The following is a 12096-nucleotide window of genomic DNA, read 5'->3' as shown; positions in this document are numbered from 1 at the left end:
CCTATTTTTCCTTAAAGCACACAGTTACCTGGTGAAAAGGCAGGTTCTGGAGTCAGAGTACTGAAATTCAAATTCCATATTTCTGGTTCCACCGGTCTTATTAGTTGTGGGCAACTAAACCTCTCTATGCCTCAGTTTCCTCAATGGGGCGAATTTAAAAACCTACCTCATGAGGTTGCTGTGAGATATAAGTGTAAACCAGTTACAGGCCTGAAACATTTTGAGTCACCCCAAATCAGCACGTTAGCACTTTTCTGATGATACCTGAACTCCGTTGGTAAAAGCTTATCATAAAAACTAAAACTACATTCTAGAAAGCAGAATCTTTGGAACCTTGAGGAAGGCAAAGATTTCTTAGATACAATGACAATAAAAGGCATTAATCAGAAAAGGAGAGACAGATGGGGCTTCATCAAAATGTAAAACTTCTGTTATCCCAATGACATCATTTAAAAAGTGAAAATATTCACAATGTATATTGTGATAAGGAACTTGTATCCAGAATACTATATATATAAAGAATCCTTGCCCTAGCCAGTTTGGCTCAGTGGATAGAGCATCTGCCAGGGGACTGAAGGGTCCCTGGTTTAATTCCGGTCAAGGGCACATGCCCAGGTTTCGGGCTTAATCCCCAGTAGGGGAAATGCCTCCTGCGTTTAAAAAAAAAAAGAATCCTTATAACTCATAATACAACAATCCGGTATTTTTAAATGAGCAAAAGATTTCAATAGATATTTCACAGAGAAGATATAGAAATAGGAAAAGATTTTCTGCACAGGCCAACAGAAGCAATCTGCTTGTTAGGCCTTCCTACTGGCCACAGTCAGGGGACGGCCACCTGAGGACTAGAGACCCAGCTCCGTGAGCTTCTCAGGGTATGGAGTCATCGTCACTCGTAGGAGAAGGTTAGAGACTGCACCAAAGAGGAAAAAAAGGAACTTGGTCCAGGAGGGTGGTGATCCAGGCTCTCAGCCCACTGCCCAGGCAGTTCTACCAGCCTGCTCCAGAGAATTTAGATAATTTTAATTGTTGTCTTTTTTAAAAAAATAGTTCTTTATTATTGAAAGTATTACATATGTCCCCCTTTTCCCCCTATTGATTTCCCCCAGAACTTCAGCACCCTATTGTCTGTGTCCATGGGCCATGCATGTATGCATACCAGGTCTTTGGTTGATTACCTCCCACCCACCCTCTTCCACCTTCCCTCTGAGATTCCTCACTCTGTACCATGTTTCCATGTCTGAATCCATTCCATTCATCAGTTTATTTTGTTACTTAGATTCCACATATCAGTGCAATCATGTGATACTTGTCTTCCTCTGAATGACCTATTACACTTAGCATGATACTCTCCAGGTCCCTCCATGCGGTCTCAAAGGAGAATTTAGATAATTTTGAGGAGGACATTCCAATAGGGGAGGGGGGAAATGGGGTACAGGAGTTTGAGATGCACCTAGGACAGTGGTCAGCAAACTCATTAGTCAACAGAGCCAAATATCAACAGTACAATGATTGAAATTTCTTTTGAGAGCCAAATTTTTAAACTTAAACTATATAGGGTAGGTACATTGTTATTAACTTAATTAGGGTACTCCTAAACTGGCCTTTGCTAAAAACATCCTCAATCTGCGGGGTCGACCTCAGTGAACGTACCCCCACTTCTTCTAACGCCACTTCTTCAAAGTAGACTCGCCCAGGCCGAAAACCGACTTCTGCGCATGGGCCACGAAGTTTCAATCGCACTGTACGTGCACGCCCGCACGTGGTATTTTGTGCAAGAGCCACACTCAAGGGGCCAAAGAACTGCATGTGGCTCGCGAGCGGCGGTTTGCCGACCACTGGCCTAGGAAGATATAAAAATTGTTCAAAATTGTTCAAATTTGATGAACACTGTGAACTACTATTTTTAAAGGCATTTAAATTGGAAAGGAAGAAGTGGAACTATTGGCAAATAACAACATTGTGTGATTAGAAAATCCTAAGGAATCTACAAAAAAAAATTACTGGCACTGGTTGCAGGACACAAGGTCAGTGTAACAATCAAACATTTTCTATGTAGGAGAAAAGCACAACTGGGAATTGAAATTGAAAAATAAAACCACATAGTGCTCATCAGCATCCCAAAACATGAAATGTATAGGAATAAACCTAAAATATGTACAAGACCTGAACCCTATAAATCACTGCCAAGAGAAATAAAGACCTGAATAAATAGCTATTCATGCTTATGAATTAGAGGACTCGGGATTGTAAAACTTGTCAGTTATCCCCAAATCCCAGAAGAAGAAAAATTTAATTTGACAAGGTGACTCAAATTTATATGGAAATACATGCATAGAAAACACAAAGTTGGAGCACATACATATCTGTTTTCAAACCTTAGTATAAAACCACAGTTTATAGGACAGTGTGGTAGGTAGGCATAAGGATGAACATACAAATCATTGAAACAGAATACAGTCCAGACGCATATGTCAACTGATTTTCAACAGATTCAAGGTAAGTCTTTTCAACAAATGGTGCTGAAACAATTGGATATCTACACACAAACAAAATGAACCTTGATCCTTATGTTATACCAGAGACGAGTATTAATTTGATATGGATCATAGACCTTATCATAGAAACTAGAACTATAAAATTCTAGAAGAAAACAGCATCTTTGGAACCTTGAGGAAAGTAAAGATTTCTTAGATACAATGACAAAAAAGGCATTAATCAGAAAAGACAGATGGAACGTCATCAAAATGTAAAACTTCTGTTATTTCCAATGACGCCATTTAAAAAGTGAAAATATTCACAATGTATCTGATAAGGAACTTGTATCCAGAATCCTTGCTATATATAAAGAATCCTTACAACTCAATAATACAACAACCTGGTATTTTTAAGTGAGCAAAAGATTTCAATAGACACTTCACAGAGAAGATATAGAAATAATAGCACATGCAAGGATGCTCAGTCTTATTAGTCATTAGAAATGCAAATTAAACACACAATGAGATATCACTACATCTAATATTTTTAAATGTTGGCAAGGATGTAGAGCAATTGGCATTCTCATACATGGCAAAAGAGATACAACTTTGGAAAAAGGATTTGACAATTTCTTAAAAATATCAACATACATTTACATATGACCCAGAAATTTCATTCCTAGGTCTTTATTCAAGAGAAGGAAAATAGGTCCACACAAAGACTTGGACACAAATGTTCACAGCAGTTTTATTCATAGTAACCCCTGAAAATAATCCATCAACATGTGAACGGATAAACAAACTGTAGTGTACTCACTCATGGAATATTATTCAGCAATGGAAAAAAACTCACTACTGTACACACAATATGAATGAATCTCATAAACTTTAGCTGAGCAAAAGAAGACAGACACAAAAGATTGCATAGTGTAATGATTACATTTATATGAAACTCTACAAAAGGAAAATCTACAATGACAAAAAAGAGAAAAGTTGCTGGCTGGCATTGGGGGTATGTGTGTGGATAGAACTGACTGGGAATAGACACAGGAATCCTTTTGGAGTAATATAAATGTCTATTCAATGATTGTGGTATATACATTTGTCAAAACTCATTATATGAAACATAAAATGGATGCATTTCTTTGTGCGTAAATTATTACATGGAGTTGATTTTAAAGTCTCATGAATAGCCCTGACCAGTTTGGCTCAGTGGATAGAGCGTCGGCCTATGGACTGAAGGGTCCCAGGTTCAATTCCGGTCAAGGGCATGTACCTTGGTTGTGGGCACATCCCCAGTAGGGAGTGTGCAGGAGGCAGCTCATCGATGTTTCTCTCTCGTCGATGTTTCTAACTCTCTCTCCCTCTCCCTTCCTCTCTTTAAAAAATCAACAAAATATATTTAAAAAAATAAAGTATCATGAATATTAAGTATTTTGAAGTGTAAAATTTACAACATTATTGATATGTTTAACATAAAACCCACATACTGTAGCAGATGGGCTTGTATATTGCAGTTAATAGTTTCTCTTCCAATTATTCAATTATTCCTTTAAACCATTAAATATGACATGACATGTAACTCATTTTACAATGGCTATCTTTTTTCTAACTTTTTTTTTTATCCTCACCTGAGGATATGTTTTTGATTGATTTTTCAAGAAAGAGGAAGGGGGAGAGAGAGAGAAAAAGAAACATTGATGTGAGAAAAAAAAAACATCAATCAGTTGGCTCCCTTATGCGCTCCCATCAGGGATTGAACCCACAACCCAATATGTGCCCTGACTGGGAATTGAACCTGCAACCTTTTGGTGTGGGGGATGATGCTCCAACCAACTGAGCCATCATACCAGGCCAATGGCTATGTTTTTTACAAAGTTGAATGTGACATTCCAAAAAAAGATTTTTTTATTGGTTTTTGAAGAGAGGGGGGAGAGGGAGAGGGAGAGAGAGAGGGAAAAGGAGAGGGAGAGGTGGCGGGGGAGGGGGAGGGAAACATCAATGTGAGAAACAAACATCAGCCAGGTGCCTCCTGCACACCCCCTACTGGGGATGGAGACTGCAACCTGGGCATGTGCCCTAATTGGGAATCAAGCCAGCTACCTTTTGATACACAGGACAGTACAAAACCAACTGAGACACACCAGCCAGGGCTGAATGTGACACTTTGGAAAAAAAAAACCTTTTAAATGTCTTAAGAGTAACATGCTAACAGACTAGTAAAACTTTCCCTTTAAAAAGTTGATAAATTAATATGTACTATGTACAAATAGGTAATACCAAAATGAATGAAAATAGGGTTTGTCCTCATGAAGTTAACAGTACTTTATAATAGATAAGAAAATCATACATATGCTACAAAATATGTTAGTAACATACCACCTCTCCTATGCCAGGCACTTCAGTTGATTTAATCCACACAACAATCTTTACAGGTAGGTATTAGTATTCACATTTTACAAATGGGGTAATTGAAGTCTGGAGAGATTAAAAAACTTGCCCAAGTCCAGCTAGTATGGCTCAGTTGGTTGAGCGTTGGGCCATTCACTAAGAAGTTACCAGTTCAATTCCCCGTCAGATAATGTGCCCTGGTTACAGGCTCAATCCCCAGTAGGGTTGGTGCTAGAGCAGTGGTTCTCAACCTGTGGGTCGCGACCCCTTTGGGGGTCGAACGACCCTTTCACAGGGGTCGCCTAAGACCACCGGAAAACACATATATAATTACATATTGTTTTTGTGATTAATCACTATGCTTTAATTATGTTCAATTTGTAACAATGAAATTGGGGGTCACCACAACATGAGGAACTGTATTAAAGGGTCGCGGCATTAGGAAGGTTGAGAACCACTGTGCTAGAGGCAGCCCATCGATACTTCTCTCCCTCTCCCTTCCTCACTCTCTAAAACCAATAAAAAAATATTTTTTAAAAAAAAGTTGTTCAAGGTAAAAAACTAATAGGTAGTGATTTATAGTTCTATCTGACGCCAAAGTCCATATTCTATTATCAAATGCAAAGTAAAATAAATGATAAAAGTCAGTATCAAAGTGCTGGGGAACTTAAAGAGCTGTCAGAAACTGTAACTTGTTTAGGGGCTCAGAAAGGCTTGCTTCATGCAAGAAATCACTTGAATACTTGAAGGATAAGTACAATTCCAACAGAAAAATTTCAAGAAATTATTGTAGGCAAAGGGCTTGCCATGAACATGGGGGCAGGAAAAACAAGCTGGAGGAACTCTGTATTGTGTAGTTTCACTACATCTTAAAAGTATTAGGAGAGACAGAATATAAATATATTAAGAACCATTCTACTTTATTTATCTACTAGAGGCCCGGTGCACAAAAATTTGTGCACTGGTGGGGGGGCAGTTGTCCCCCAGCCCCACTTGTGCCCTCTCACAGTCTGGGACCCCTCAGGAGATAATGACCTGCTGGCTTAGGCCCACTCCCAGGTGGCAGAGGGCAGGCCCAATCCCTAGGTGCAGCCCCCTGTCACACACAGAGCAGGGAGGATCAGAGGGTTGGGGCACTGCCCCCTGTCACACTCAGGGCAGGGCCGATGGGGAGGTTGCGGCTCCACCCCGTCACATACAGAGCAGAGCCCATGGGGGGGTTGGGGCGCCGCACCCTGTCACACACATAGCAGGGCTGATCAGGGGGTTGGGGAGCTCGCCCCTATCAGGCACAGAGCAGGGACGATCAGGGGGTTGGGGTGCCTTCCCCTGTCACGAACAGAGCAGGGCGGATAGTGGCCCTGCCCCCTGTCATCCACAGAGCCGCAGGGCGATCAGGGGGTGTGGGTGCTGCCCCCTGTCACGCTGCTCCAGGGGCCAGGAGGCCTCGTGGCTCCGCTGATTCCAGTGCTGGGAGGCCTCGCTGCTCCGCTTGACATCAGGGCAGTGAGGCCTCACTGCTCAGCTGATCCCGGTGCTGGGAGGCCTCGCAGCTCCGTTGATCCCAGTGCCAGGAGGCCTCGTGTCTCCACTTGACACAGGGGCAGTGAGGCCTTGCTGCTCCGCTGATCCTGGTGCTGGGAGGCTCCACTGATCCTGGTGCCGGGAGGCCTCAAGGCTCCAGTGATCCCAGTGCCAGGAGGCCTCGCGGCTCCGCTGATCCCAGGGTGTGAGGCCTCGTGGCTCTGCTGATCCCAGTGCTGGGAGGCATATTACCCTTTTACTATATAGGATAGAGGCCTGGTGCATGGGTGGGGGTTGGCTGGTTTTCCCTGAAGGGTGTCCTGGATCAGGGTGGGGGTCCCACTTGGGTGCCTGGCCAGCCTGGATGAGGGGATGATGGCTGTTTGCAGCTGGTCACACCCCCATCAGGGTGGGGGTCCCCACTGGGGTGCCTGGCCAGTCTGGGTGAGGGGCTGAGGGACATTTTCAGGCTGGCGGGGGACTGAAGCTCCCAAACTCTCCTTTTTTTCTTTCTTTTTTTTTGTTCTGGGATTTATTTACCTTCTATGGCTGTCACTGGAACTGAGAGTCAGCTTTAGCTCTGAGGCTTGGCTCCAGCTCTGAGACCTCGACTGCTGAAAGCAGGTATCTGGTTTGTTTGGCTTCTATAATTGAAACACTGTTGCAACTCCAGCTCGGCCAGCTGGCTGAAAGCATGGGGTTTGTTTAGCTTCTATAATTGCAACATAGTTGCTTGGAGTGCAAGCTCAGAGGCCGGCAGCGGCAGGTGGGGAACCTTGGCTTCCTCCTTCACTGGAGCAAGAAAGCCTCCTGTTTGCTTCAGCTGCCTGGCTGCCGGCCGCCATCTTGGGTGGCAGTTAATTTGCATATCACCCTGATTAGTCAATGGGAAGCGTGTCGGAGGTAAGGTTAATTACCATGTTTGTCTATTATTAGATAGGATTTTAAGAAAGAAGAGTTTTTAATTCACAAAATTTGAGGTATGAGATATAAATCATTAATATTTATGTCAGGAATATACTCTACTGAAACCAGAAGAAAATCTATCAAACAATGGCTTATACAAATAAGGGGTTTTTATGGCCCAAAGTCTAGGACTCTGATTCCATCAGGACTCATGTTTCTTCCATTTTCCACCTATTTTAAAAGGCAGCGGTGAACTTCTGAAGACTTGTGAGAAGGAAAACCATATTAAAGAAACCTCTTTTCAAAGGTTTGGGAACAATATATTGAATAGATTGGAATGGGAGGAAAGGAGGGGAGATTCAGGAAATGAGATCAGTAGTCTAGGAGAGAAGTCACAAAGGACAGAACTACGTTGGTGGTCACTTTCAGCATGAAGCGGGGAATAAATAAGGAGATACCTTGAGACACAACAAAGAAAAAAAAGTTTTTATTTTCTGACGTGAAGGTGCCATAAGATAGGGAGAGATTGATTGTCTATGTGAAATAGGCTATTTTATGAAGCAAGATCCCTCTAATTGTTGGATAGTAAAGGATTAGGAAGGTAGATCAGAGAAATTAGGTTTCAAAGAGAAAAGACAGGTTTTTTTTTTTTTTCAGAAAGGAATGGAAATTGGAGATAGAGATATTTTGAGGTAGAGAAAATTGAGGTAGCCTAATTGAAAGCAAAGAGGGTTTGATTTCTCACAACATCTTTTATTTTATCAATCTATAGATTAGCCCTTGCATTTAGGATAAAAACTGATTACTTAAGTTGCCTTCAGGGCTTTCTACTATAACCTGAGGCCAGGGGAGGCAATAGAACATTATTTCTTTTCTTTTTTTTTTTTGACATTTTTTTCCTTTATTGATTAAGGTATTACAAATGTGTCCTTATTCCCCCATTTTCCCCATCCCCCCACTCATGCCCTCATCCCCCGGTGTCTGTATCCATTGGTTATGCTTACATGCATGCATACAAGTCCTTTGGTTGATCTCTCCCCCTTAGCCCCACCCTCCCCTGCCTTCCCTCTGAGGTTTGAGCATCTGATCCATGCTTCTCTGTCTCTAGTAGAACATTATTTCTTATTAAGTACCTGTCACCAAAATACTATGATCCATTAAAGCAGGTCTATTCATTTTCCATGAACTAATCCAATTCTCCATTCTTTGCATCCTACCCAAAAAGCTATTTTGCCTTCCTTCTTGTTTTCATAAATCTCATTCACTCTTCACGGCTGCATTCAATACCAATTCTTTCAACTGGCTTTCCCTGACCACTCCAACTCATACTGGATGCTTATTTCCCCTAGCTAAAACAGTTTGTATTGTTAAAATGTCATTCATTTTAGCAGTTAATTCATCTAGACTGTCTTCTGCTTTTACTTAACTTACATTTGTGTATATTTTGTCTGTGGGGAAGAATTGCATATTAGAGAGTGTGACTATATTTTGAAAAAGGCTTCTCTAAGGTCAATCAATATTTTGCAATTTTAATAGCTCTGTTGAGGGATAACTGACATACAGTAAAATGCATCTATTTTAAATGCATCATTTAATAAGTTTTGACGTATGTATCATCTCTGAAATCTTTTCCACAATCAAAATAGTGAACATATCCATCATCCCCCAAAGTTTCCCTGTGGTACTTTATTTTTATGTTGTATTTTTTAAAATATATTTTTATTGATTTCAGGGAGGAAGGGAGAGGGAGAGAGAGAGAGATAGGAACATCAATGATGAGAGAGAATCATTGATCAGCTACTTACTGCAGACCCCACACTGAGACTATACTAGTAGCCCATAGCCTGAGCATGTGCTCTGACCAGGCACCAAACCTTGACCTCCTGGTTCATAGGTTGACACTCAACCACTAAGCCACGCCAGCGACACAGGCCAGGCTCCCTGTGCTACTTTTTAATCTCTTCCTCCTGCCCCATCCCATCCTCTGAATGTCCCCAGGCAACCACTGGCCAGCTTTTTATCACTACAAATTAGTTTGCAATTTCCAATAATTTTATATAAATGAGGTCATACATATATATTCTTTTTTGTCTGGCTTATTTCCCTCAAATAATTATTTTGAGCAAGTCCAGGTTCATGGGCATGGGACCTATGCAGTCCCACAGGATCCTGTGCTTAAAAGGGCCTGGCACTTAGTTTAATGCTCTATTGTCACTGTTCTGAAATTCCTAATAATATATGAGCAAGGGGACTTATATTTTTATTTTTCACTGTGTCTCACAAATTATGTAACTGGCCCCAAATTAGAGATTCATCCATGCTATGGTGTGTATCAATAATTCACTCCCCTTTACTGCTCAGCAGTAAGTACCCCATTCTATGGATACGCCATAATTTATTTATCTACTCACCAGATAATTCGTTTATTCATTCATATTTAGACATTTGGGTTTTTTCAGTTACAAATAAAGCATCTGTGAACATTTGTTGACAAGGCTTCACTGAACTGCTTTTGTACCTTTGTCAAAAATCAGTGCCCATATACGTATAGTTGTATTTCTGAAATATCTATTCTGTTCTATTCATCTATTTGTCTATACACCAATACCATACTATCTGGATTATCATACTCTTATGAAAAATCTTGAAATCATATAGGTTTAGTGGCTTGTATTAGTGATAGTGTTAGTGATGTTAGTAATCCATAAATGCATGTTTTTAGCATATGGAGATGAAACTTGACCAGGTTTGGTGTGGTAATTTCAACAGGATAAGAGCAACAATATCATTAATATGAAGTAATGCCACTGGGAGAGAAGAAAGCTGGTGGACTCCAGAGGAGAGTATTGTGAAATACAGCAGAAGTCATGGAATACAATTAAAAGCAAATGCTCACAGCAGTGGTGGCTCCTCTGGTTGGCGAGTAAAGAAAGAGAATGAGAACTCAAATGTGAAGAGTGAGAAACCTCAAAACAGAGGTATTAATCTAGAAAATGATAAGTTGAGTACTGTGGTTTGGAAGAAATATTAGAATTAATTCAATTTCTTATTGATGTGGAAACAGAGTCACAGTAATGTCCTCAGGTTGAATTTATCTAGAATCTCCTCTAAAACAGAATCCATCTATACAAATTTGGTTCTAGGCTGGCAGTTGAAAGTCAAATCTTTGTGAGTAAAATCTTTCTAATTTATAGAATTATTATTCTTATAGGTAAGAACTTCATTCCTGGAGAACCATTTCATACCTTACAAAATTGATCATGAAAATGAAACAAAACAGGCACACATGCCATTATAAACATTAATTATGTTAGACTAAGCACAATATAAAAATTAATATTTTAGCTTAGACTGGGTAGCTCAGTTGGTTAGAGCAGTCTCCTTATCTGCTAAGCTCTTGGGTTCGATCTCCGATAAGAGCACATACAAGAATCAACCAATGAATGCATAAATAAGTGGAACGACAAATCGATGTTTCTCTCTCTAAAAATCAATCAATAAAAAATTTTAAATTACCATTTTAGACGCTCCTTTGGGAAACATGTACATCGGCACACACGTAACACAGGGGACCTGAGAATGAAGGTGACCTTTTTTCTTGTAAATGTCGCTACAGCAAGCACATACAGCTTTCATTCTGCCCAGAAGCTTTGAATTACCTTCAAAGTTGGAGTTATCTGTTTTGAAAATCTGGGCTTATTTTAATGTCCATGAAAGCTTTTGAAAAGTCTTTGAATGGCAAATGCTGGGGAGAAGCAGATTCCTTGGTGAGGTCTTCATTTTCAAAGATCCTTCAGGATGTACCAGCTGCAAACTGAGACAGCTGGATGACCACAAACCCTGACCAGCTGGTGAGTGTTGCTCATCCAGTTGCCCTCTAACTGACCCCCACCCCATGAGCCTGGTTGCCCCTCATGGCCCCCCCGCCAGCCTGGTCGCCCCATGCAGCCGACACCCGAGGCTTGCCTGCGCCTCAGGCTGGCCCTGGGCAGTTGGGGGGCTGAGGGGACTGGGTGCCTCCATCTTGTGGTTGTGAGTGCCGCCATCTTTGAGGGAAGTCAATTAGCATATCCCGTCCTTATTGGCTGTGGGCACCGCCATCTTTGTGATGGTGTGAGGGTCAATTAGCATATTCCCTCTTTATTAGATAGGATAGTCAATGGTGGAAATAAATGGAATTATTTTAATTTTTTAAAATTCCATTTATTTCCACCATTGCCTATCACCTTTATTTGATTTTGGGGGGAGGGGGAGGGTATTGCTCTAGGGCTTGCAGTATACATTTTTAACTTAGACTACTTTTGAATAATATTTATACCACTTTATGTGTAATATAAGAACTCTTCCAACACTGTATTTCTATTTTCCTTCTTCCATCCTTTGTGTTACTGTTTTCCTATATTTTACTTCTACCCTACGTTATCAGCCCCATAATATATAGTTAATAATGTTTTTTTAAAAATTTACAATGAGTAGAAATTCATGATCCTTCTCATGTTCTTCATGCCTACGTGAGGAGTAATATCATGGAGGGAGTGCTTTGGTCTAAAGAAGTTACTTTAGTTTGTATGTTTTAACATTTCTCAGTGAATAGGTCTCTGCTGGTGATGATATTTTTTGTATGTAATTTGTGATTTCACCTTCTTTTTTTGTTTTGTTTTCTGATGCATCCAGGGCATGAACCAGGCACAGGCACAGACCAAAAACCAAGCTGGGATAAACAAAGAGTTACTTTGACCCTGGCTGATATGAGACAAGCATCACCAATCCAGGTGCAACTCTACCCAGGAGAGGGACA

The 12096-nt window shown here is 40.8% G+C and overlaps 1 non-coding gene across 1 annotated transcript; it reads right to left on the bottom strand.

Moving 5' to 3' along the window:
- Nucleotides 1–11960: 11960 nt before the first annotated feature.
- On the bottom strand, nucleotides 11961–12096 carry LOC118662105. The gene has a single exon (XR_004969592.1). It is a non-coding gene; the product is annotated as a small nucleolar RNA SNORA48 (small nucleolar RNA).

Source organism: Myotis myotis, unplaced genomic scaffold (assembly GCF_014108235.1).
Source record: "Myotis myotis isolate mMyoMyo1 unplaced genomic scaffold, mMyoMyo1.p scaffold_m19_p_1, whole genome shotgun sequence".
In the NCBI taxonomy this organism is placed as follows: Eukaryota; Metazoa; Chordata; class Mammalia; order Chiroptera; family Vespertilionidae; genus Myotis; species Myotis myotis.
The sequence above is the reverse complement of the archived record's forward strand: the minus strand, read 5'-3'. Positions and strand labels throughout refer to the sequence as shown.